The following is a 26,743-nucleotide window of genomic DNA, read 5'->3' on the forward strand; positions in this document are numbered from 1 at the left end:
ACTTTTTAAAGATCTTATTTAGGGCAGCCCTGGTGGCACAGTGGTTTAGTGCCGCCTGCAGCCCAGGTTGTGACCCTAGAGACCCTGGATTGTGATCCTGGAGACCCTGGATGGAGTCCCACGTTGGGCTCCCTGCATGGAGCCTGCTTCTCCTTCTGCCTGTGTCTCTGCCTCTCTCTTGTTCTCTAATAAATAAATTTTTAAAAAATCTTAAAAAAAATAAAGATCTTATTTATTTATTTGACAGAGACAGAGTCCAAGCAGGGGAGAGTGGCAGGCAGGGAGAGAGGGAGAAGCAGGCTCCCTGCTGAGCAGAGTCAATGCAGGGCCTGATCTCAGGACTCGGGAGCATGACTTGAACTGAAGGCAGAGGTTTAACTGACTAAGCCACACAGGCGTCCCAGGAGATTGTTTTGTTAAAAGATTGATTGATTGATTGATTTAGAGTGTATGTGTATGCATGTAGGAGCAGGGAAAGGAGCAGAAGAGGAGGAGGAAGAGGGAGAGAATCTCAAGCCAACTCCACGCTGAGAGCAGATCCCTAGGCTAGGCTTCATCTCAAGACTGAGTCAAGATCTGAGCCAAAACTATGAGTCCCAGGCTTGACTAACCGGGCCACTCAGGCACCCTTTGGGGAATTTTTAAATATCAGTGTACATTGGTTTGCTTCATATTTTTAATTTAAACATTTAAAAAGTAAATTTCATCTCATTCATATCAATAGCAGCACGGTATTTATAAAGTATATAAAAGCTGTATCACCACTGATTTAACTATATCCTTAATAAGAGAGATTAGGCTGTTCACTAATTTTTTTCTATTATCAACAATGTTTCAGTGACTGTCCTTATCTTAACGTGCATGCACAAGAATCTTTGTGGGGGGAAAAAAGAATTTTTGTGGGAAAGATTCCTACATGGAGTCTCTAGGTCAGAGGGCCACACATATTAGTGATAGAAACTGCCACACTGCCTTCCTAAAAGATTTGTCACTTAGCACTCCCAACAAGTGTGAGTCCAGGTTCTTCAGATTTTTGTATTTCACTAGCATGATATTTTGAAAAACACAAGTTTGTCAGGAATATATGATGGATTTCTTGAATGAACGTGTATTCATAGTAAGGGGCAGCCCAGGTGGCTCAGCGGTTTAACGCTGCCTTCGGCCCAGGGTGTGCCCCCAGGGTCATGGGATCGAGTCCCACGTCAGGTTCCCTGCATGGAGCCTGCTTCTCCCTCTGCCTGTGTCTCTGCCTTTCTCTCTCTCTCTGTGTCTCATCAATAAATAAATCTTAAAAAAAAAAAAACAACAACACACAACAACATAGTAAGAAAAAGTTTTAAAATTATCAGGGAGCCAGGCTGGCTCAGTTGGAAGAGTGTATGGCTCTTGATTTTGGGTTTGTGAGTTTCAAGCCCCATGTTGGGTGTAGAGATTACTTTAAAAAAAAAATCTTTTAAAGGAAATTAAAAAGTTGCCTTCTAAGATTGGAAACAAATGCACCAAAATGGTAAAAGTGGTTCTCTCTTTAGAAGATGGGCTATGGGCAGTTTTCATTTCTTTTATAATCTGAAGCAAAAAAACCCCACAGTTAATTAAAACAAGAATGTTAAAGACTCCTAACTCTGGGAAACGAACTAGGGGTGGTGGAAGGGGAGGAGGGCGGGGGGGTGGGGGTGACTGGGTGACGGGCACTGAGGGCGGCACTTGACGGGATGAGCACTGGGTGTTATTCTGTATGTTGGCAAATTGAACACCAATAAAAAATAAATTTCTTATTAAAAAAATAAAAATAAAATAAAACAAGAATGTTAACAATCAAACATAAATGTTACAGAAAACAAAACAAGAACAAAGAGAGGAGAGAGAGAGAGAGAGAGAGAGAGAGACATCATAGGTCCTGTCCAGTTAGCTACTGGATAGAATAGAACTGGTTTGTTTGTTTACACTGCAAAGCAATGCCAGTGAGGGCATTTGGTACACAAAAACAGTTAACTAGAATAGACATTAGAGTGGATTCTTTAAAATAATATTAAAGCACATATAATTATTATGCTCTGAAAGTAGTAATGACTTCAGAAAAAATTTAGTAATCTCATTTTCTGCTAGAATCCAGCCTACTTTAAAAGGACTTTGGCTTACAAAATAATATAAGGTATGAGAAATACTAAAATTATAGGTGAAATAAATGTCTTTTTCCTGAGAAGTTTCTGACAGTGTGCATCGACTGTTACATACTATTCTCTTTTGCATTTATAACATATAAAGTATTGAGTAATTGATCATTCTTTGAAGGTTATCCTAGGATAATCTTGGTATGAAAGTCTTCAAAAAGTAACTTATGAGGTTAATTTCCAGTGCAATGTTTTAAGCTTAGGGATTGTTTTTTTTTTTTTTTTTGCTTAGGGATTGTTTTGCAAAAGATTTTTTATTTCACAGGTGAGATGGGTGTGAGCACAGTGCAAAATGAAGCGAATCAGCTCTATCATTGGTATATTGTCCTTAGTTTAAGATGGCTGCTTTTTAAGCATATGGTTCTGGCTGACATTTTATCACTGCTATGGTTTTTCTTCCCAAAAGATTATATATACCACGTTGATAAATTTCATCAGTGGGAAAATATTTTCTCCTCAAGTTTAGGAGTGAATTTCTGCAGTTGGAAACATTCCTTAAATTAAAAATATTGAATTGTGGGATGCCTGGGTGGCTCAGTGGTTGAGTGTCTGCCTTTGGCTCAGGGTGTGATCCTGGGAATCCAGGATCAAGTCCCACATCGGGCTCCTTACATGGCACCTGCTTCTCCCCCTGCCTAGGTCTCTGCCTCTCTCTCTCTCTCTATGTGTCTCTCATGAATAAATAAATAAAATCTTTTTTAAAAAATAAAAAATATTGAATTGAAACATACTCTTCTTATAATGGTGGGAATAAGTGTTTAGTCAACAGAACACTGAAGTTGTTTGCAGTTGCAAAGCTACATGACAACAGATTGTCATGGACTTTGTATAAAACCAGTTACTGGACACCTGGGTGGCTCAGTGGTTGAACATCCCCCTCCCCCTCCATCCCCACCAGTCATAGGAAGGGGCTTCTGAATGGGTCCAGTTCACTCTGCTCTTGGGAGTGGGTCTAGCTCACTTCTTTGCTGACCTGGCCAACTTCTCACCTTGGCATTGCTGACTCTACTCCTCTGTGCCAACCCCACATTTCTTCTGTCCTTGCTTTATTCTTGTTTGTTTGTTTGTTTTTAAGATTTAAAAAAATGTTTATTTGAAGGAGAGAGAGAGAGAGAGAGAGAGAGAAACAGAGGGAGAGGGAAAAGCAGACTCTGCTGAGCGCAGAGCCCAACCTCATGATCCTGAGATCAAGACCTGAGATGAAACCAAGAATCCCACGCTTAACCAACAGAGGCCCCAGGTGCCCCTTTTCTTGCTTTCCTGAGAAATAATTCTCTGTGTTGTCCCCCTCCCCCATCTGTATTCCTGACCTGGTACAAATAGGGCAAGGACCAAAGCAAATATTAAGTAAATGTCTTTTGGATGAATAAAGGGATCATGTATGGCTGAGGCTTTTAAACATTTATGCCAACATTTTATTTTATTTATTTATTTTTAAATTTTTATTTATTTATGATAGTCACAGAGAGAGAGAGAGAGGCAGAGACATAGGCAGAGGGAGAAGCAGGCTCCATGCACCAGGAGCCCGACGTGGGATTTGATCCCGGGTCTCCAGGATCGCGCCCTGGGCCAAAGGCAGGCGCTAAACCGCTGCACCACCCAGGGATCCTATGCCAACATTTTAAATCAACTCTTTTATGTTTGTTTAATTATACTGTATTTTTGGGTAAGGAGTTCCTTAAGCTTGTTACTTACCAAACGAAGTAATTCTTAATTGTTTTCAATATATATTGTCAAGAATGCAAGCAGTTTTTAATTGAAACATCTTGGGATTCTTTGAGAAAAAGAAAAGAAATCCCTAGCCTGGATTCACTTTATCCAGATCACATGTGTTTTCAGAGAATTTGAACTCCTGATTCATTTCTCAACCTTCGTATCTTTAGCCTGAAGAGTATAGATCCATCGTCCGTCTTTATCTGGCAGAGCCACTTCTTTTTTTCCTCCCCAGGCTCTGCCTCCCTCTCATCCCCTCTTAATCCTTCCAGGTACAGTGATCAGAAATGCTTGCAATGTTTCCTTTTGTGGACACCTTGGAGATTTTTTATTTTTGTGTGTGTGTTTTTGTTTTTGTCTTTGTGAGCAGCCCTACACAAAATTCCATAGTGCCTAACTGAATATTTCATATAACTAAGAGAGAATAAAATATATCACACAGTTAGGGAAAACTGTATAGAAAAGATACTGTATTTCTTTAGCTATTGAGTCAGATCTATCTATGAAAAGGAGGCATAGACACAGGGGATTTTTTTCATATAACTTATTCTTTTATTCACTGACTCACTCGTTCATTAAGTCCTTTATTCAGTTGATTGTTACCAAGCACATCCTATACACAAGACACAACATTAAGTACAGCCAAGGATACGGAGATGAATGTAACAGGTCCCCTGTCATTAATAAGTAGAACATTATCTGGAATTGAATTTGAACTAGTATGTAACTGGTAGTGAGATATTTGAACCAGCTAAAACGAGGATAAAGAGTTCTGTGACAAGAGTTTATATTCCTGAATCACGCAGGGATTATCTCTGAACAGATTTTTTTTGCCTCAGAAATTGTATCAGGTTTTGCTTTTAAATTTGGTGGTAAGACAAGCACTGTTTTGTTGTCATTTAGGGCCTAAGACCTCATTTTCAAACAACTGCCTTTCCAAGTGCCTTTCCTTAGGCTTCAATCCATGCCTCAGAGGTCTTCTTTTAATGCATGGAGGGTTTCTTTTATCCCTAAAGAAGCTGTCTTAAACTTTCCTTGTGAGCAAATATTATTTTTCTAGAAGTAGAATCTTTTGGGAGAAAGGACATCTAAATAAGTTCTCCTAGCTTCATTCCTCTGAGTGATCACCCCTTTCTTTTTTCAAAAAAAAAATAAAGGAATTTATATAGAACATACATATTTTAAAGTTTTTGCTTTTAGACTGTGCTTTTTAGTGTATTTAGAGTTGTAAAGCCATCACCATAATCTAACTTTAGAACATCTTTATCATCCCCTAAAAGACCTTGTACAATTTAATGGTCCCTCCCCCTTCCTGGCTTTTCCCTCTCCAGCCCCAGGCAATGACTGATTTACTTTCTGACTCTAGATTCACACATTCTAGACATTTCACATGACTGGCACCGTACAATCTGTGGTCTTTTCTATCTAGCTTCTTTTCTTTTTTTTTTCTTTATTTTCATATTATTTTTTTTTTCTAGCTTCTTTTCTTACCATGATGTTTTCGAGGTCCATCCACGTTGTAGCATGTATTAAAACGTCATTCCTATTTGTTGCGGAATAATATTCGATTGTATGTATGTATCACATTTTTGTTTATCCATTCATTAGTTTTTTTTTTTATCTTTTCACTTTGGTTTATTTTGACATAAAGTTTTAAATTTTTATCTAGTCATCTCAGTCTTTTCCTGTATTTCATTCCATTGCAACCTTATTTGGAAGACTACTTATTTCAGATATTTACTACTAGTGCGTTGTTATCCATTCATTAGTTGATGGATATTTGTGTTGTTTTCACCTCTTGGCTTGTTTTCGCTATTCAATATAGTGAGGATTGCTGCTACGAATGTTTATGTACAAGTCTTTGTGTTGATATGTTTCCATTTCTCTTGGTTATACTCCTAGGAGTGTAACTGCTGGTTCATATGGTGACTCTGCCTAACATTTTCCACAACTGCCAGACTGTTTCTCTTGGTGGCTACACCTTTTGATTCTTCACCAGTAGTGTATGAGTGTTCCTATTTCTCTACGTCCTTGCCAACACTTGTTATTGTCTTTTTTTTTTAAAGATTTTATTTATTTATTCATGAGAGACAAAAACAGAGAGAGGCAGAGACATAGGCAGAGGGAGAAACAGGCTCCCTGCAGGGAGCCCAATGCCAGACTCATCCCCCCAGGGAATCCTGGGATCACGCCCTGAGCCAAAGGCAGATGGTCAACCACTGAGCCACCCAGGTGCCCCTATTGTTTGTCTTTTTGGTTATAGCCATCCTAGAGGGCATGAAGTGGTATTGCATTGTGATTTTTCATTTCCATTTCCTTAATGACTAATGATCATAAGCTCTTTTCATTCATATCTTCTTTAGAGAAACGCTATTCAAATTCTTCCCATTTCTTTTTTTTTTTTTAAAGATTTTATTTATTTATTCATAGAGACAGAGAGAGAGAGGCAGAGGGAGAAGCAGGCTCCATGCAGGGAGCCTGATGTGGAACTCGATCCCGGGTCTCCAGGATCACACCCCAGGCTGCAGGCGGCGCCAAACCGCTGCACCACCGGGGCTGCCCCAAATTCTTCCCATTTCTAATGGAGTATTTGTCTTTTTATTGTTGAGTTGTTAGAGTTCTTTATATATTCTGGATATATCTCTTCTTTCTTGATGAACTATTTTCTTTTTTTAAAAGATTTTTTTGTTTATTTATTTGAGAGAGAGACATCAAGCATGAGTGGGAGGTGGGGGATCGGAGAGAGGGAGCAGGAGAAGCAGACTCCATACTGAGCAGGGAGCCCGGCAGGGTTCCATCCCAGGACCTCAAGATCATGATCTGAGCCAAAGGTAAACTGAGCCACCCAGGTGCCCCTTGATGAAGTCTGGTTTTCTTTCTTCTTCATCGTTTGCCTGCTTCAGTCTTCTTGGCTGGTTCTTTCTCTTCTCCCTAATCTTTTTTATTTTTTAACTTATTATTGAAGTGTAACATTGAAATTGAAATGGCTTACGTGAGTCTTCATAAGGGGAATGAACCTGTTTAACCAGCACCCTAGAAATGGGCCTCCTGTTCTCTCTGGTCTCTACCTTTGCCACGGATAACCAACTGTTCTGACTTCTAACACCATAGATAAGTTTTGCCTGTTAAGGAACTTCAAATAAATGCAATCATGACCTATACTCTGCTTTGTCTGATTTCTTTCACTCGCTGTTATGTTGTTCAGATTTATTCATATTGTTGCATGTAGCCATAGACTGTTCTTTTGCATTGCTGTAGGACATCCCATTATGTAAAGTTACCACAGTTTATTCATTCTACTGTTGATGGGCATTTGGATAGTTTCCAGTTTGTGGCTATTAGGAGTAGTTCTCTTTAAAAAAAATTAATTAATTAATTAAAAAAAAACATTGGAAACCTTAAAAAAAGGGAATAGTACTCTTTTTTTTTTTTAAATTTTTTTAACTTTTATTTATTTATGATAGTCACAGAGAGAGAGAGAGAGAGAGAGAGGCAGAGACACAGGCAGAGGGAGAAGCAGGCTCCATGCACCGGGAGCCCGATGTGGGATTCGATCCTGGGTCTCCAGGATCGCGCCCTGGGCCAAAGGCAGGCGCCAAACCGCTGCGCCACCCAGGGATCCCGGGAATAGTACTCTTAAGAACATCTGGGTATGTGTCTTTTGGCAATATGCACACATACCTACCTATATCCATGTATACATATCTGCTAGATCTATACCTAGGAGAATTGGTAGGCTATAGAGTAGTCAATATTTGTTCAAGTTTATCTCTTCTCAATCTTCCAACATGGTTGTACCAATTTTTACTCCTTGTTGGAGGGGGTAATGAAAAGGCTGTGACTATGGTTGACTTGAGATCTGGACCTGGGCAATTGGAGGCTCCTCCTCCATCCTTCCCCTGTCCTTGAATTGACTTTCTGAGCATCGTTCCCACTTGAGAGAGTGGGGTGCTGAGAAGACCATCTGGACAGCACAGGTGCTGAACCCTGTGAAGGCCTCTCTATAAACTTTTAAGATTCTGGCAAGTGGATGCAGACATCTATGGCTGTTCAAGACGAGCCTCGTATGTAAATTCCCTTGCGTATTAGACCTGCCACCCACCAATCTGGACTGGTTTGCCTCTTTTTTTTTTTTTAAGATTTTAATTTATTTATTCATGAGACACACACAGAGAGGGAGAGGCAGAGACACAGGCAGAGGGAGAAGTAGGCTCCATGCAGGGAGCTGGACATGGGACTTGATCCTGTGACCTCAGGATCACGCCCTGGGCCGAAGACAGGTGCCCAACCACTGAGCTACCCAGGGGTCCCTGGTTTGCATCTTTGGTCTCTCTCTGCCCTCTGGGTACAGAGGCTAGTTTGCAAACCAACTCTCCTTATTAGCAGTGTAGTAAACATTTTGGTTGCTCCACGTCTTTGCCAACACTTGATGTTTTCTGTTTTTTGTTTTAGCTGTTTTAGTAGGTATGTAGTAGTATTTATTACATTATAGTTTTATTTGCATTTCTTTGGTAATTATTGGAATTTAGTACCTTTTTGTATGTTTATTAGACATTTGTGTATCTACTCTTTTAGGGTGCCCATTTAAGGTGTTATGTTGGTGGTTTTTGGTCATTTCCTAATGTTTTAGCTTTTTAAAAAGTTGTTTTGTGGGAGCTCTTTATATAATGACAGTTCTTTTGTCTGATAGGAGTGGATTTCTTCTATTTTTGGCCTGCCTTTTCAGTGCTTCATGGTGTCTTTTGAAGAATAGAAGTTAATAAAATTAAATTAATTAATTTTAATTTAGTTCAATATCATTCCCCCCCCCATGGTGAATACTTTTTGTGTCTTGTTTAAGCACTTTTGCCTACTCCAAGATCATAAAGATGTTTCTTTATGTTTTCTTACACATTTAGATCAGTAACCCATCTGGTGTGAGGTGGAGGCCAAGATTTTTTTCCCCATAACGATATCTAATACTGATTATTGCAAAGACTGTCCTTTCCCCACTGCACTGCCAGGTCACCTCCATTATAAATCAGGTAACCATATAGGTATGGGTCTGTGGCTGGACTCTGTCTCCCATTGGCATATTTGTCCACATTTGTGCCAGTATCACGGTCTTAATTACTATGAATTTAAAAAACTTGGTTTGATATCTGGTAGTGTTGTCTTCCATCTTCATTCTTCAAAAGTGTCTTGGCTCCTCTAGGCCTTTTTTTTTTTTTTTTTTTAAACATTTTTATTTATTTATGACAGTTACAGAGAGAGAGAGAGGCAGGGACATAGGCAGAGGGAGAAGCAGGCTCCATGCACCTGAGAGCCCGACGTGGGATTTGATCCCGGGTCTCCAGGATCGTGCCCTGGGCCAAAGGCAGGCGCCAAACCGCTGCGCCACCCAGGGATCCCTTCTAGGCCTTTTGTATTTCACATATATTTTAGAATCAACTTGTCAATTTACACGTGCACACACACTCACATACATGCACACACACTCACACATGCAGCCGTAAACCCTGCTGGGATTTTGATTGGCATTGTGTTGAGTCTCTGCATCTTTTAAATCATAAAAATGACATTTCTCTACTTACTTGTCTCCTTTTAGTTTTCCTCAACATCATTTTATAATATTCAGTATACAGGTCTTGCATATTCATTTTTCATCAGATTTATTACTAGGTATTTGATAGCTTTCAAAAGGTAAATGATTTCACTTTATTTTATTATTATTTTTTAAAGATTTTATTTATTCATGAAAGACAGAGAGAGAGAGGCAGAGACATGGGCAGAGGGAGAAGCAGGCTTCCCATGGGGAGCCCGATGAGGGACTCCATCCCAGACTCCAGGACCATGACCTGAGCCAAAGGCAGATGCTCAACCACTGAGCCACTCAGGTGCCCCTTGCTTTATTTATTTATTTTAGAATTTTAAGAGACACAGGCAGAGGGAGAAGCAGGCTCCATGCAGGGACCCCGACGCAGGACTTGATCCCAGGACTCCAGGATCACACCCTGGGCCGAAGGCGGTGCTAAACCACTGAGCCACCCAGGCTGCCCGCCTCACTTTTGTTTTTAAAAAAAGATTTTATTTATTTATTTGAGAGAGAGCAAGCAGAAGCTGGGGAGGGGGCAGAGGGGCAGAGGGAAAGAGAGAGAATCCCAAGCAGACTCCCATGGAGCAGGGAGTGCATCGCAGGGCTCAATCCCAGCATCCTGAGATCCAAACCTGAGCCAAAGGCAGATGCTTAACTGACTAAGCCACCCAGGTGCCCCTAAATGATTTCACTTTGAACGTTTACTTTCCTCTTTGTTAATTGCTGTCATACAGAATTCAAATTTTGTAAACTAGCCTTGTATCCTGTGACCTTGCTAACTTTACACATTAATCTTGTTATGATCATTAAATGTTATAATCTATTCATTTGACTTGATCAAATTTCTCTTTAAGAGTCTTAAAATGATGGGATGCCTGGGTGGCTCAGCGGTTGGGCATCTGTCTTTGGCTCAGGTCATGATCCTGGAGTCCCAGGATGGAGTCCTGATTGGGCTCCCTGCGGGGAGCCTGCTTCTCCCTCTGCCTGTGTCACTGCCTCTCTCTCTGTGTCTCTTATGAATAAATAAATAAAAATCTTTTTTTTTTTTTTTTAAAAAAAAGGGGTCAGGCTAATTTAAATCATGATCAATCTATCTCGCAATTTTTATTTTTTATTTATTTTATTTTATTTTTTTTTATCTCACAATTTTTAGATTAAGATTTCTTTGTATGCCACATTTTCCCTGGCCCAGTCGGGCTGTAGTGTGATGCCAGTCTTGTTCTCTAGGAGAGGTCATTTGTCCTTAGACCTTCAACTTCTTTGTTGACTAGTTCACATCTCTTATCCAAATTTATATCCCATGACTCTCCATTTGTCCTCTAAAACCTTTTACAGGGACGCCTGGGTGGCTCAGCAGTTGGGTGTCTGCCTTTGGCTCAGGTCATGATCCTGGAGTCCCAGGATGGAGTCCTGATTGGGCTCCCTGCAGGGAGCCTGCTTCTCCCTCTGTCTGTGTCTCTGCCTCTCTCTCCCTCTGTCTTTCATGAATAAATAAATAAAATCTTAAAAAAAAAAACCTTTTATAGTTTTTTACTTTTGCTTTGTACTCTATATGCAAAGTCATCAGTCGGTTAAATTAAGGCCAAGAAGAATGAATTGATATAAATGCAATGTCACAATATAATTTTTTACCCTAACACATGGTGTCCCAGTTCTCAGTTACCAGTTCTCAATCCCCAGTGAGTGCCTGCTGCAATCACATGTAAACTTCCATCCAATCTTCCCATGTACCTGCCTTGTGTCCACATACTCTCCTGTTCATGCTCCTGGCAAAGGCCAAATCCTCCCCTCAGGCTCTAGGACCCACCTCTTTTCACCTGTTCAAGGTCTGGAGTCCACCCCCCTTCTAACACACTCAAGGATGCTGCTCCAGCAATATTCTTTCTTTACTGGATCATCAATTTTCCCATATCCACTGGATCTTTCATCACAATACCAACATGGTATGTTCCTTCTCTTAAAGATCTTAAGAACTTTCTCTTGATTCCACTTTGCTCTTCCAGCTGTATTTTCTCTCCTTTCCTTTTTAGCAGAATCCTTGACTGTGCCTGTCACTGTTGTCTCTAGTCTTCTCTCATTCACTCTGGAATCCACTCCGACCATCCACAGAAACTCTCATCAAGGTTGCTGGTTTACTCCGTCTTCATGGTCTCCTTTTCATGTTTTCAAACCTCAAACTTCTTTTCTATCTACACATATTTCCTTGGTTTGAAAGGCTATTTATAAGCTGATGATTCATAAACTGATATTCCTAGTCATGACCTCTCCCCTAACTCCACACTTGTACAATGGAGGGACTTCTTTATACTAGAAAGGGTCTAGAGATGGCTTCAAAGTGAAAATATCTGAGCTACAGCAGAGGTTGAGAGAACTTATCTACACTGCCCTTACCTGATGAAAGCAGAGCCCTAGGAGTCTGCTACCTACTCTCCCAAGAACCCAGCCTGGGAGCTGAGTAGCCTGGGCCAACCTTGGACCCTGTGACGCTCCAAAAACAATTGTTTTAAACAAGCCTCTCAGAACCTTCCAGCGTTAGGAGGCTGAAGCCCCTTTGCTCCCCTCTCCCTTTATTAAGCAGACTCCCTGTGGGGCGCTTGTTGTAGGACTCAATCCCAGGACCCCGGGGACTAGGACCTGCGCTGAAGGCAGAGGCTCAACCACTGAGCCACCCAGGGTCCCCTCCTCCTTTATTTTTATTTATTTATTATTTATTTTTTCCCCTCCTCCTTTATTAAGCAGGCTATCTAAACCTTTACTTCTAGCTGTTTGGGGAGTTATTCTTTCCATAGAAACTCCTGCATGCATGATAAACTTTTTTCCTGTTCATCCCTTGTCAAGTAATTTGCAGGCTCCGATAACTAGGGCATAAATTGTTACGGGAACAGATTTCTTCCCAACAAGAACTTAGCACCTACTTTGAAAGAGGACTTTACTACCTCCATTTTGGCCTCAAGCTTCCTAATTAAGTTCTTCTTTCCAGGTTTCACCTTATCTCAGGCAAGACCCTGAGGGCAAAGCAACCCCTGAAGGGAGCTGAAACTATCCCCTCTAGCCCTGATTGGCCCCAATACAATAGTGACCTGACCTTCCCGGCCCACCTGCCTGTACTCACCGACCCTTGTTCCATATTCTGCTGTACACCCAGAAGTATTTTCAGCACTTCGGAGGCAGTCTTTGAGAACTCAGTCCACTGTCTTCCTCGTGGTGGCCTCACTGCAATGAATCCGTGTTTCACCACTGCTGGCCACTCTGCCTTTGGATTTTGTCAGTAGTAAGTGGCTAAACCTGGTCTGTTGGGCACACACCCCTGGGCTCGGCTACGACCTGACATCTCTGCTTGGTTGAACATAGGCATCTCAAACTCACCATGTCCCACACCAAACTCTGATGGCCAAACCTCCAATCCCCATAAGCCCTCCTGCTCCTCTTGCCTCGGCAGCGTCCAACTCAATTAAGCTTGTCACTTGCTTATCCACAGGCTTGTTTTTAACCTCTTTTGCATCCTACATCCAATCTGTCAGCAAATCCTATTGCCCATTCCTTCAAAATATATCCAGAATCTAATGTTTTCCTACCGGTTCCGCTGTTCCCGCTCGGGCTCCCGGCCACAGCACGGTCACTTTCTGCCCGGCTTGTTACACGAGACTCGTGACTCCTCTTCTGGTCTGGTCCCCGCTCCACTTCTGGCTACCGCACAGCAGCTGGGATGATCTTGTTTTAAAGGCTCAGATCACCTTTCTGCTCAGCATCCTCTCCCTTAAGTAAAATGTAAAGTCCTAACAATGGCCTAGCAGGCCCGACAAGGTCTGTCTGTGCCCTTCATCTCTTTGGCCCCCTTTTCTGCTCCCTTTCCCTTCCAGTTCCCAAAACACACGAGGCAGGCTCCCCCTTGGGGCCAGGCACTCATCATTCCCTCTGTCAAGTTTTTCTTCAAAGGTCCCCTTCTCGGAGACGTCTTCCCAACCGAGCTATTTTAAAATTGTTGCCTTTGCACTCAATTCCCTTCCTTCCTGCCAAGTTTTTCTCCATATTATTTCCCACCACCTCATAGGCCCTGTCATTTAGTTTGTTTCTCTCCACTAGAATGTCAGCTTCACTTTGGCAGGGATTTTTGTTTTGCTCACATTGTATTCCTAGCTGCAGACCGGTGTCTTTCAACTAGTAAGCCTTCCATAAATACTTGTTGAATGCTGAGTGAATAAATGAGATGTGTGAGAAGTAAATCCCATTCATGGGGTTGAAAGGAATGCTCTGTGATGCTAATAGCCTTAACTTTGCACTTGACCTTCTCCTGTTCCCCCTGAGGATAAATTGTGTGCCCGCAGTGACCGGCCCTGAGAGTATAACCTCCACTTAGGTAGAGGTACGTCCTGACTTCAGTGCTTAACTCCCCATTTTTGGTTTCTTCCTGCAACTCCAACAGTGCATCTGTGTCTTTAACGGAGGATGGACTGACCTGCTGGTAGTAGCACAGCTGTAAGCTGAGCACCTTTACAGAAATGGAAAAGCTTGGTGATGCTCACCCTTCACGTTCACCTCATGATCAGCTTGGCTTTTTGCTTCTTTAGGCCCCCTCTTTAGTCACCCCGATGGTGACTAGCATTCACCACCCTGCCACGCACACATGCAGGCACACGCACATTGTCTTGCTTTCCCTGCTTGGAATCTTCAGAAATTTATTCTTAGTATGGAGAACAGACTTCTCCCTCCCAACTCTCCTGTATTTGTCAATATACAAAACTGAGTTGCAGCACACTGTATGCCCTCCATATATGATGAAATCCTTTGGCAGTGTTTTCAAATTATCCCTTTCTCCTGCCATCACTGTGACCTAAAGTGTCTTGCTTAACTGAGTAATGAATGTCAGCACTGAAGTAAGTATTGTGATCCACCGGTGTCCCTACTTCCTGCTCCAAGTCAGCCTGCATATTCTATTTAGCTTAAATATGTATCATAAACATACACATTATATTTAATACAGCCTCACTTAACTCTAATGGACTCTCTTACTCTACCAGTTGGAGCTCTCAGCTTTAATTCTGGGAGTAGATTTTCATTTCCATCTCTGCTGTCCTCACTGCCTCCTCCATCTAGAGCTTATGCTTTCTTCAGGGTCCAAGTAAAACTTCCTGTTCTGAGATTTGTGTGCATGTGTGTGTGTGTGTGTGTGTGTGTGTGGCAGTGGAAGCACCTTGATCCAACATCGTTCCTTGATTCTAAATGCCCTAGCGATTCCTATGACCTTTCACACTATGCTGGATGTGTTCATATAGGTCTTTGATTCGCTTTCTGATAACCTCGGTTAATGTTATTTTCTTGACCTTTCTTTCAATAATGAGCACATTGTTTTAATATTTAATAGAGTACAGGTAAAGCTAGTAACTTGACAAGCAATTTAGGGATAAGTAGTTAACTTCTGAGGTTTAAATTGCTGTTTAAAAAGGGAGTTGTAAATCGCTGGTCTAGATGGGAACCTTTCACCTCGGAGTAAGAATGTATTGGTGGCTGTTGGGTGTTTGGTAGATGGATTTTTGCGTTATTTCACAGTTACATCTCACATGCACAACCTACTCTTGCACTTATTCTATGTTCATAACCGTGCTTCCATTTGGGCACACGGTTATTTTCCTCTGTGGCTTCCCGCCGCATGTAATCCTGACATTGAATTGGTCGGGAATACAGCTGAGCAACTGGACGATGATTTAGGAAAAGGTGGGAAAATTATGGCTTAAATCACCAGACCAAGACTTGAGTCATTAAAAAGTCTGAGCTAATTAAAAAAAATCATACATATAATATATAATATTATGTTAATATATTAAATTTACTATTAACATAATATTATATTAATATATGATAATATATTACAATATTATAATACTAAATATACATATATAAAAGAAACACGGTGTCCTTAGGGTTTTAGACTCAACAGTTCGTAGGTGACCCGGGGTCTGACTCTCAGCATGGAACCCCAGTTCGCATGAGTGATGTTCGCATCCTACCACTGCACAGTTGCATCCTATAACTAACTATATAACTGCGTCCTGCTAAATAAATTCGGCCCAATCTTGACTTCCTCGACAGACGAGAGCCAAAGGGGGAGGAGACTGTGCCCTAAAACCCGACACGTCCCCGATTCCTCCCGGTGCGACAAGGTTTTCCTCCAAGATCACCTAATGATCATCGAAAAGGGTTTTCGTTTTCCAGAAGCATTAGCAGGAGGCGAGGGAACCACAGCGGTCCTTGAGCAAGGATTCTCTTTCATCTTCCCTGCACGCCGACACGCGCGCTGCCAGGGTCCGGGCTCGGCGTCTGCCCCGGGCCCAGGTGCGGGGCGCCCCTGCAGCCCGGGTCTCTAACCCGGTGCGCCGCCCCCGCCCCCGCCCCCGGCCCCACCCCGGCCCCGGCCCCGGCCCCGCGCTCCCCGCCCGGCCCGGCCCGGCGCGCGGGGAAAAGAGCGCGGCAGTTGCAACCGTTACCACCCCCGAGTTTTGAACTGGTTCAAACTTGGCTTTCGGCCCCGCCCCGCCTCTCGGGCCCGGGAACTCCGAGGCGGCGGTTCCCGCCAAGCGCCGCGAGCGCGCCGTCCCGCCCTCCGGCCGGTTCCCGCCACCCCGCCCTCCCCGCCCGGGCCCGGCGCTGCGCAGGCCCCCGCGTCCCCGCCCGCCCGCCCGCCCGCCTTCCCGCCTTCCCGCCTTCCCGCGAGGCGCCGTGCGTTCCGCCAAAGAACAAAGAAACGGCGCGGCGCTTCCACTCGGCGGCCGCGTCCCTCAGCGCCCGCCCGCGCCCGCGCCCGCGCCCGCGCGCACGCGCCGCCCGCCCGGCCCGGCCGAGTCCCGCGGGCGCCTCTGCGTGGGGCTGGCGCGGCGCCTCCGAGCCCGGCGGGCCCTGTGATTGGACGGGAGCCCGCCGCGGCCCGCCAATCGGGGCGGCGCTTAGTTGGACAGGGGGGGCCAAATAAAAGCGCTGGCGATTGGGCTGCCGGGTTTGGCGCTCGGTCCGGGAGCGCCCGACACCCGCTGGGACGCAGAAGGCGGTGGGGCCCCGGCGGCGGCGGCGGCGGCGGCGGGAGCGGCGGGAGCGGGAGCGGGAGCGGGAGCGGCGCGGGCTGGGCGCGGGGCGCAGGTAACGCGCCGCTGTCGGGCCGGCCGGCGGCGGGGCCCTGGAGCCCGGCGGGGGGCGGCGGCGGCGCCGGGACATCCCCAACGCCGCGCTGCCCGTGCGGGTGTCGCCCCGAGCGGGGTGTCGCGGGCGCCGGCGCGGCGGGCGGGGGGCGCGGGGATGCCGCGGGGCGGGGGCGGGAGCGGGGGCGGGGCGGGGGCCGGGCGGGGGCCGCGGGCGCCCGAGGCGGGGGGCGGGGGCGGGGGGGGCGTGCGGAGGGGTCGTCCGCGGGCGCCGGGCTGGCTGGGCTGGGGGCGCCCGCCGTCCGCCGTCCGGGCGCGCGGGCTCCTTTGTGTGGAGCGCCGCGGCGGGGCGCCCGGGCGGGACGGGGCGCGGGGCGCACACAAGTTGGTGGGACCGCGCCGCCGGGCGCGCACGCAGACAAAGGGCGGCCGGCGTCTCGGGGCAGCCCCGCGGGCCTGACAGCGGGCGGGGGCGGCGCGGGGAGCCCGGCGGCGGGCGCTCGGCCCCTCGCCTCTCGCCCCGCGCCCCCTCCCGCGCCCCGCGCCCCCTCCCCGCGCCCCGCGCCCCGCGCCCCCTCCCCGCGCGCGGGCCCGGCGAGCGGAGCCGGGGCTGGGGCGGCCGCGCGGACGAGGCGGTGCCGGGCCGCCCTTCTCCTAAGTTTGCGGGCAGGGCAGGGCCGGGCAGGGCCGGGCAGGGCCGGGCCGTCCGCCCCGTCTCGGCTTCCTGGGCCTGCGGGGTCCCCTCTCGCCCTCCCTCCCCTCCCCCGTCTCCTCGTCCCCACGGAGTCCGTGCCGCGGGGTCCCTTTCGGGAAACGGGACGAGCCGAGGAGCGTGCTCTTTTCGGAAAACTTGGGTGAACTCGGCGCGTCTCGGGGAGTTCCCACTTTGCAAAGAATCGCCGTCCCCAAGAGAGAAAAGCAGCCGCGGGCCGCCCTGGCCAACCGGTGGGGTGCGTCGGAGGGGGCGGCAGGTGCCGAGGAAACCCGCTGCCCCGCAGGCGGCCGGCCCCAGGCCCCGCGGCGGGACGGCGGCGAGCACCCTGCGGGCGGGCGGAGGGGCGGGCGGGCGCGGGACCGACGCGCGTCTGGAGGCTGACGAGCTCCTTCCCACGGACGGGTCTTAACTTCCCCCGAACAATAGGTTTGGGGAGGCAGGAAAGCCTGGACGCAGACAGCGTGTGTCGCCTAAGAAACCCAACGTGTGCTGCCCGCAGTCAAGCTAAACTTCCTTTGTTTGCAGCACAGGACCCGTAAAACTTAAAAGATCCGTGTGGAAATAACAACCCGGCTCTGGAATTGAAAAGTATTCCACACGGTTTGCTTTCTTGGTTCCGGAGCTCAGCGGTTGCATTCTTTGGCGTTTGAAAATTACCTAAAGCAACCTTTGGGGAAGAAGAAGAAAAAAAAAATCTTAAAAAAAAAAAAAAGTCCAGTGCTCGTACGGTTGAATTATGATCTGTACTTCTCTGGGGCTTTGGAGGTGGTTTTTCATCACTCTTCTTTCCGTGAGCATTAGCAACTCTTTTTCATATTTAGGAATAAAGTGGACAGGTGTTCAGAGCCTGACCACTTTATTGATGATCTTATATGCAGGAAGACGAAAATGGTTGAGATGTATCTTGATGTTCTTTTCGTAGGGTCTAAGTTGGGGCTAGATGGGATTCTAGTCCTATGTGTAAAGATTCCTGTATGTGTTTTTGTAGACCGATCAGGATACGGGATGTTTAAACTCTTGGAAACTTAGGAAAATTGCATCTTCCTTTCTGATTTTTGTGGAAACCGAACATATTCAAAGAAAAGGAATTTAGAGACCCACAGGCACTCTTCTTTATTTGCGTTCTGATAAAGAGCTAATGTGCACCTACTGTCTTCTGGTTGCATAAAAATGGAGACAAAAGAAACGCAGTGTGAAAGTCTTTATTACGAATATTTTGCAGAGACTGTTGGACACCGTTGAACGGACGTCCCAGGTGCTGCCTCAGGGTTGAGATGCTTAAATGATGTTTAGATTTAGTTGCTGATAATTATCTATTAAAAAGTCCTGATAGTTCTTGCCCACTGTTAGGAGATGAGTTATGCAGATCTTGGCAGAAATTTGGATCTTTTAGGATAAATTCTAGTTTTTCCCTTGTGTATTCTGTAATTGATAATTACTGTCCTTATACGTGCCACAAAAATTTTTTAAAAAGCCTTTTTGGGGCTTTGGCTTAGATTTTTTTTTTTTTTCTGGTTGAATTGTGAGTATATACAAGTCACTTTTAAGTAGCAGTGATTAAAAAAAAACACTTGTTGATTTAGGGCAAAATAAAAGTTCTGAGACATTTATGATAGACATAAAGAGAGAGAGACAGAGACAGAGAGGCAGAGACACAGGAGGAGGGAGAAGCAGGCTCCATGCTGGGAGCCTGACGACAGACTGGATCTGGGGACTCCAGGACCGAGCCCTGGGCCAAAGGCAGGCGCTAAACCGCTGAGCCACCCAGGGATCCCCAGTTCTGAGACTTTTATGCCAGCTTTGGCTATTTAAAAATTTTAAGCAGATTTCTCCAAGTCCTAGTGACGTTTTTCTAGATTATCTGCCATCCCTTGAGCTGGCATGCTCAAGGAGTGTGAATTTCTGTATTGGCCTAAATAGTGATTAAGAAAGTTGATCTGCTTCTTAGAAACTGACAAATGAAGTTCTTCTAGCGTCTAATGTATTCTAAGGTCAATTAGAAATGATACACGGATTTGCCTTGGATTCTTTATGTCCCTACAAACGATGAAAACATTTTCTGTGCATTATGAAAGATTGCATATACAGGTGAAATCTTTCGGGGAGAGCATGAGTGGAGATGAACAGCTCATTAAATTCAGAGAGAGGTTCACAATCAGATGATACCTTTGCCTTCTAGAGGCCTTCCCCGAATTCCCAGGCACCCTTGTGTTCCACAGGGCTTTGTTCATACTTTTATTATAGCGTGTATCAAATTGTATTGTAATCACTTGTTTATGCATCTGGCACCTTCACTGCGCTCTAAGTGCTTTGAGGCAGAGGCTCTGTCTTGTTTTTCTTTGTATACCTAGTAGTTGCTGGAGAATAGAGGGTTTAATAGTTGAATGAAGGAAATATGGGGGAATAATTTGACAAAGGAACTTTGCAAAGCATACTACAGGTTATGTTAATGTTTATATTGTGATGGAACTTTGGAAGGTGTTTTTCTCCCTCTTTGAGATGCAGCAATTGTAAAGAAAAATAATCATCAATGTGGGTAAGTTTCAAGGTTTCTCCTAGTTGTAATACTCTAAGATACTCAAAATTCTATATCCTTTAGGTATTCTTTTGCTATTCATATTTGGTATTTCAGGCAGCTAGAGAGAAGCTTGATGAGTCGTCTGGATACCTTGCATATAGTATCTGCTTAATTTGATTTGATGTCAGTATTGATGGTCCTTGTCCAAAAATAAAAGGAGAAAGTGTCGGAGACAGTAGTAAATCTTTTAACTGAAAGCTGTCTAGTTAAAATTGATGAGTTCTTTACTGGAATAATTCGTGGTAGGTTTTGAAGCTAAAACTGAAGGAAGTAGTGTCAGCGTAATTACACATCATTTATTGGGATGTTCTTCATTCTTTTAAAATGATAAGTGTAGATTAGCAATAACATCTCAAAAGGCATAGCTGATATGTTTCTAAAATGGTTCCATATCTTGCTACTACATGGTACAAAAATTTGACAGAGACAAAGGGAAAAGACAGTAAAGCGCCTACTATTTGCCAGATGCTTTATTCATTCCTTTGGTTTATTTCTTATTGTGGTATTATTTACATCTGATGCTTTATATTTAATTATTGTTAAAACCACCCTGCATCCCATCAGCAGATGAACGGATGAACAAAGCCTGGTGTACACATACAGTGGAGTATTATTCAGCCATTAAGGGCATGGATTTCTTATATGTGCTACAACGTGGATGAACCTTGAAAACATGCTAATAAGTGAAATAAGCCAGACACAAAAGGACAAAAATTGTGTGATTCCACTTATAGGAGATACTGAGAATAGGCAAACTCACAGAGATAGAACGTAGAATAGATGTTTTTAGGGGCTGAGGAGCGAGGAATTGGGGAATTAGTGTTTACCGGTACACAGAGGTTCTGTTTGTGATGATGAAAGAATTCTGGGCATGGGTGATGGTGATGGCTGGGCAACATTTTGAATGTGCTTGATGCCATTGAATTATGTATACACACTTAAAATTGTTATAGTGTTAAATTTTAGGTGTATTTTATAATGAAGAAAAGACCCTTTAAACAATGATACGGGAACCACTCTGCAAACCTTTACAGATGATAGAAACTTTGGTTTAAGAATTTGTCCAGGATTATCCAGCTGGGAATTTGTAGTCAGGATCCAGATTTAAATTGTTTGACTCCATAATTATCTGCTTCATGTTATCTGCTAGTCTGGATGATTAATGACATGTTGGTCCCAAGAAGAGTTTATTTGACTCAGTCAGAGGGTTATATTTAAAAGTAGATTAATTTGTAGTTTTATGGGAGGGATGGTCTAATGCCCTAGACAACCCAAAAGGTATCTTTGCAGATTTCTTTCTCAGGCACAGCTGTAATGGTGTGTGTACTTCAGGGAGGATACAGGTGAGTTTTAAGTGTGGTCTTTGGAGTCACTTTGCTTGGGTTCCGCCTCTGAGCTGCCAGGTTATGCCCTGGGCAAGTTATCCTTGATGCCTAAGTCCTCTGTTTGTATATTGATGATGATAATGACAGTATTCATTCCAGAAGGTTCTTGAGAGGCTTGAATGAATTAATACATATGAATCCCTTAAACCTACACCTGGAAAAAATGTTGAATGAAAGAGTTTTAGTTAGTGTGCCAGTATTGTTTTTCAGAATCAGTAGACTTTTTCATGAATGGAATTAAACACTTCTCAAGTTTAAATATGTGCTTAGGACCTGTAAGTAAAGTAAATGGTTTTATTTATGTCAGAAATGCCTATTGATACCAGTATAATAGGTGTTCAGTTTAAAATACTGAAACATTTTAGAGTTACAAAGTGAATGCTTGCTTTCTTGATCTGTTTAATCCCATTCCCTAACCTTAACAGTTGGTGTATATTTCCCCCAAACTTTTCAATGTGTTTACATGAGTATGCATTTAAACATCTATTTTACAAAAGTGGGATCAAGTTATTTTGTTCCAGCACGGTTTTGTTTTAGGTCAATACAGATAAATTTTGTTTTTTTAAGATTTTATTTATTTATTCAGAGAGAGAGAGAGAGAGAGAGAGAGAGAGAGGCAGAGACACAGGCAGAGGGAGAAGCGGGCTCCATGCAGGGAGCCCGACGTGGGACTCGATCTCGGGTCTCCAGGATCACACCCCAGGCTGCAGGCAGCGCTAAACCGCTGCGCCACGGGGGCTGCCCAATACAGAGAAATTTTGTATGGAAAAAAAATAGCTGATACTTCTTTAGTGCTTGCTATGTCTTGGGCACTGTGCTCATTGCTTTCATTTATTTTATATTGATAGTGCAGTAATAAGAAATAGAGTGGGTAACAGCCTGGTAGTTGTAGAGTTGGGGTTTGGATTTGCTCACTTTGTTTTTCGGAGCAATGGTCTCTCACTCTCAGCCTGGGTTTTGTTTTGTTTTGTTTGTTTCGGTAGGGCCTGTGAACTGCCAGTGATTTTACTGTTTATTGGAGTTGTAAAACAACAACAAAACTCCCCAAAAAAGAATACTTGAGGAGACTGGATGTAGCCTGCCAAGCTACTTATGATGTGGCCCTTCATAGAAAAAGTTTGCTGTTCCGGCTCTGTGCTATTAGGCTGTTTTGTTAAGTAGAATACATAGTATTCCAGTTTATGAATGCGTCATCACACCCTCTGTGATGGACATTGTGATCTCTCCTCAAAGGAATAGAACATACATACCTTTGAATGTTTGTGGGACAACTTTCTATAAGGAGACACTGCTGTTTCAAGATAATGCACATTTCAAGTTTTAGTAGACATTGTCAAATTGCTTTCTAGAAAAGTATCAGTTCTTCAGTTTAAAAATCGGCTTTATTGAAATAGAACTTTATTTACAGTAAGATGCACACATTTGAAGAGTATGGTCTGAAGAGTTTTGCCAAATGTATATACGTCCATGTCACCCCCACCTCCTTCCAGGTGTAACTTGGCTGTCCTCCATTCTTTGTATGCTCTTGACATCTTTCCCTCCCTGCTGCTGATCAGATTGTTTCTGTTCAAGAATGTCCCATCAGAGGAATTACACAGTCTATACTCTTCTGTGACTGGCTTTCATCCAATGTGTTTTTGAGATTTATCCATGTTGCTTGTTTCAGGAGTTTCTTCTTATTTTTGAATAGTATTCCATTGTATTAATATGCTATTTTTTTATTTACCTGCTGATGGACAGACATGGGCTGCTTCCAGTTTTTGGCTATACTAAAGCTGTTATGACCATTTGTGTAAGTCTTTTGTGGACATCTCTTTTTTAATTTCTCGTTGGTGGGTTAAATACCTTAGAGTTGCACTGCTGAGTTATATGGTATAGGGTAAATGATGATTGAATTTTATAAGAAACTGCCAAACTATTTTCCCACATGGTTTGCCATCTTACGGAGGGTTATGGTTTCATTGGCGGCTCTGCAGGAGTTAGTGTGTCTGCTCACACTTGGTGTTGCCAGACTTTTAAGTTTGGGCTGACTAATTAATGAGTGTTGAGTATCTCATTGTGGTTTAAAATCATATTTCCCAGGTGATCAGTGATGTTGAATATCTTTTCAAGTGCTTCATTGGCCATTTGTGTACATTTTTTTGATCAAGCCTTTTACCCATTTAAAAAAAATTTTTTTTTTTGGTCTAATTGAGTTGTAAGAGGTCTTTGATATTCTTGGTACACATTCTCTGTAATATGTATTGCAAATGTTTTCTCCTTTATTCCATGCTTTGATTTTGTGTATTATTGACAATGTATAGGTCAAGTTAAGTCAGGTTAATGTGGGAGGTGGAATTATTTAAATTCAGTTAAATTGTGTGAAAATGAATTTATACTTAATCCACAAGTTACTTAGTTCGGAGTATAACAAAGTGTTATGTGTTTGCAGAAGCATGGAAGTGAAAAAACCAACTTTTTATATAAACAGTTGTGTGGCTTGGGAATTTTTATTTTTAAAAGATTTTATTTATTTGAGGGAGAGTGTGTGCACGAAGGGGTGGGGGCAGAGGGAGAGGGAGAAGCAGACTCCCCGATGTGGGGCTCAGGTTCCCAGGACCCTGAGATCATGACCTGAGCCGAAAGCAGACACTTAACCAATAAGCCACCCAGGTGCCCCTGTTTTTTGGGAATTTTTAAATTAAGCTGTTTTCAAAGTAATAATATTTAGTAATTCTTTAAATTTTCAGTTTGGGTAATTCAGACCTTTTCATTTATTAGAGGATAAATGAGAATGTTAAAAGCAAGTCAAAGGTAACCTTGATCTTATAACCTGGTATGTAAAAGTGATGGGATTGCAAGCTTGGTCTACCTATTTTGACAGTTAAGTACATTTTTTGTTATACAAACAGGATGGTTTTTAAGAGGTTATATATACTTGATTTCTGCATCCTATTTATTTCTGCACAGTTTCAGTTCTTTTGCTCAGCACCCAGTTTACCCTCACAATAATTTTCAGTTTTTCTTCATTATAGGAGTCATACATGACTCCTCCTCCTTTAATATTTTAGTAATGTGCTGCCGAAGCGAGTACACCTCCTTTAATAAGGGGTGGGGGTGGGGGAAAGCAAGCCTCTGGGCCACTTTTGGGTGTCAGACACCACTGTGGGAGATCATGCCATTGCCTAGCTCAGTCTCCGCTGGCTGTCATTTCAGGTAAGAAACTCCTGAAACTAGGCAGTCTGCAGAACAGCCTGCACTCTCCTAATTAGTCTCATCTCTGATAATTTTCTTATACCTTTCCCTTTGTTGAACTTGATCGGTCTTCTTACTAGTGTCCGGGAAGTTGTACATAGAATTCTTTTTTTTTTTTTTTTAAATTTTTATTTATTTATGATAGTTACAGAGAGAGAGAGGGAGGCAGAGACACAGGTAGAGGGAGAAGCAGGCTCCATGCACCGGGAGCCCGATGTGGGATTCGATCCTGGGTCTCCAGGATCGCGCCCTGGGCCAAAGGCAGGCGCCAAACCACTGCGCCACCCAGGGATCCCCGGGAAGTTGTACATAGAAAGTGTGCTCTGTCCTCTTTTTTGGAATGTCTTCCCTACCATTTTAGCAAGATACTGTTTAGCTTGTTTGGCTCAAAACACCCTTTCCCTCTACCAGCTAAGCTATACAGTTTATCTTCTGCAAAGAGAGAAATACCACAACACATCTCTTGTGTTTCATTTCCCTCTCTTGCTTCATTTTAAGCTTTATTTTACTCATCTACATGGTGACCGTGGAAAAAGTCTTGTACATAGTAGATAAAAATAAAATTTTTGAGGAGTGGATTCAGGACCATAGCCATGAAAACTTGGGCGATCAGTTCTTTACAACTCAATACATAATTATTTAAATAGTACCCCTGCCCCTAAAGCAGAGCCTTGGAGATTTTATCCAAGTGAGTTTTGCATGGCTATACTATATATCACCCAGTGAACTTTTCTTCCTATTATCAGATACTGTTGTAAAGTCTTAATTTATACTCTTCATATACTGTTGATTAAGATCAAAAAGGTTGAGAAACTGGAAAAAAGTGAGGAGTGTAAAACAATAATTCTGTAAATTTATCTCAGGATGATTTTTATCCCTCACATTCACGTGCACTAAATTCATATATCCAAACGTCTATTAAGTTTTAAAAACGTGTCAGAAAGACAAAACATCATGTCTATTTTGTCTGTTTTCTGGGTGCCTTGGTTTTTGATACTAAAGACCATCTGAGAAGTGCTTTTTTATAAGCAAGCCCCCCAAATTTAAGAAAATTAGAAGATTTTCTTTAAATAGTTCAAGTTTTAGTCACTAAAGGAGCTTTCTATGTTTTCAGTGCCAAAGCCTAATAGTGAAATATCACTGTATTTTGTTTGTAGGTGCCTAAGCACCTACCCTGTGCCTTACAAATCGTAGAACTGATGACTGTTTATTGAGAAACCTGCCCTGTGCTTAATAGACATGGAGTCTCTAAACCAAACATTTTACTTTTCAAATTCGTTGGAAATCATGCATATGAATTATTTAAAATAAGCACCATATATTATTTGGTAAATGGAAAAAATATCTTTTGAATATTTTAAAGATTCTATTGAGATGAACTTTTTTTTATTAGTATACTGATCTATCATACTAAATGGAAAAAACTGCCATGTGAGTATCCTTAATTATAAAATCTTGATCTGAAATGTTTTCACATTGAAATTATTTAATAGTACAAATTAAATTTGCAAAAGTGATTAATACCCCCCCCCCCCCCCCCCGCCATGGATACGGTGAGATATGTTGCCGTGCAAAGTATTGATGGGCCAGAAAAGTTTGGAAAATGCCCTTCTAGAGTAGTAATCAAAGACTTTTATGTAGTAGAAATGTTGCTTGAACAGCAGGCTAGGAAGGAAATGAGTTGCTGTCCCACTTTGGCCTGTAGGTAGTTTTGCGTTTGGATAATATTTGTCTGAAATACAGAGCTGGTTAGGCTGTAAAGATATTTTTATTTATTTATTTATTTAAAAAGATTTCATTTATTTATTCATAGAGACACAGCTAGAGAGAGAGGCAGAGACACAGGCAGAGGGAGAAGCAGGCTCCATGCAGGGAGCCCACGACGTGGGACTCGATCCCGGGTCTCCAGGATCACGCCCTGGGCTGCAGGCGGCACTGTAAAGATATTTTTAAAGGGCACCTTCCCATTGGCTACTGGATATTCTGCAAAGAGCTTAGGCTCTAAGCTAGACTCTGCCACTAAACTAGTATTTGTAGCAAGTAGCTTTTGTGAATTTCATCTTCATTGCAAAAATAAAGATGAACAAGTAACTGAACAATTTGTAACTGTTGAGGATTTACCATGTGCTTTCAAAGAGGAGATGTCTGTTTTGCAGATAAAGAAATAGGAACTTCATGAAATAACTTACTTGCTGAGGTTCACACAACCAGTAGGACCCAAGTCCCTTAGAGGCTTTTGCTGCCT

The 26,743-nt window shown here is 43.3% G+C and overlaps 1 protein-coding gene across 7 annotated transcripts in view; it reads left to right on the forward strand.

Annotated features, from left to right (window-relative positions):
- Window positions 1–16,532: 16,532 nt before the first annotated feature.
- EZH2 (enhancer of zeste 2 polycomb repressive complex 2 subunit) overlaps window positions 16,533–26,743 on the forward strand; it is a 65,646-nt gene continuing 55,435 nt past the window's right edge. For all 7 annotated transcript variants that reach the window (XM_038559256.1, XM_038559259.1, XM_038559262.1 and 4 more), the window contains exon 1: window positions 16,533–16,587. The gene's annotated coding sequence lies outside the window, so the exon portion shown is untranslated. The remainder of the gene's footprint in view (window positions 16,588–26,743) is intronic.

The sequence above is a fragment of the Canis lupus genome, chromosome 16 (assembly GCF_011100685.1).
Source record: "Canis lupus familiaris isolate Mischka breed German Shepherd chromosome 16, alternate assembly UU_Cfam_GSD_1.0, whole genome shotgun sequence".
Lineage (NCBI taxonomy): Eukaryota > Metazoa > Chordata > Mammalia > Carnivora > Canidae > Canis > Canis lupus.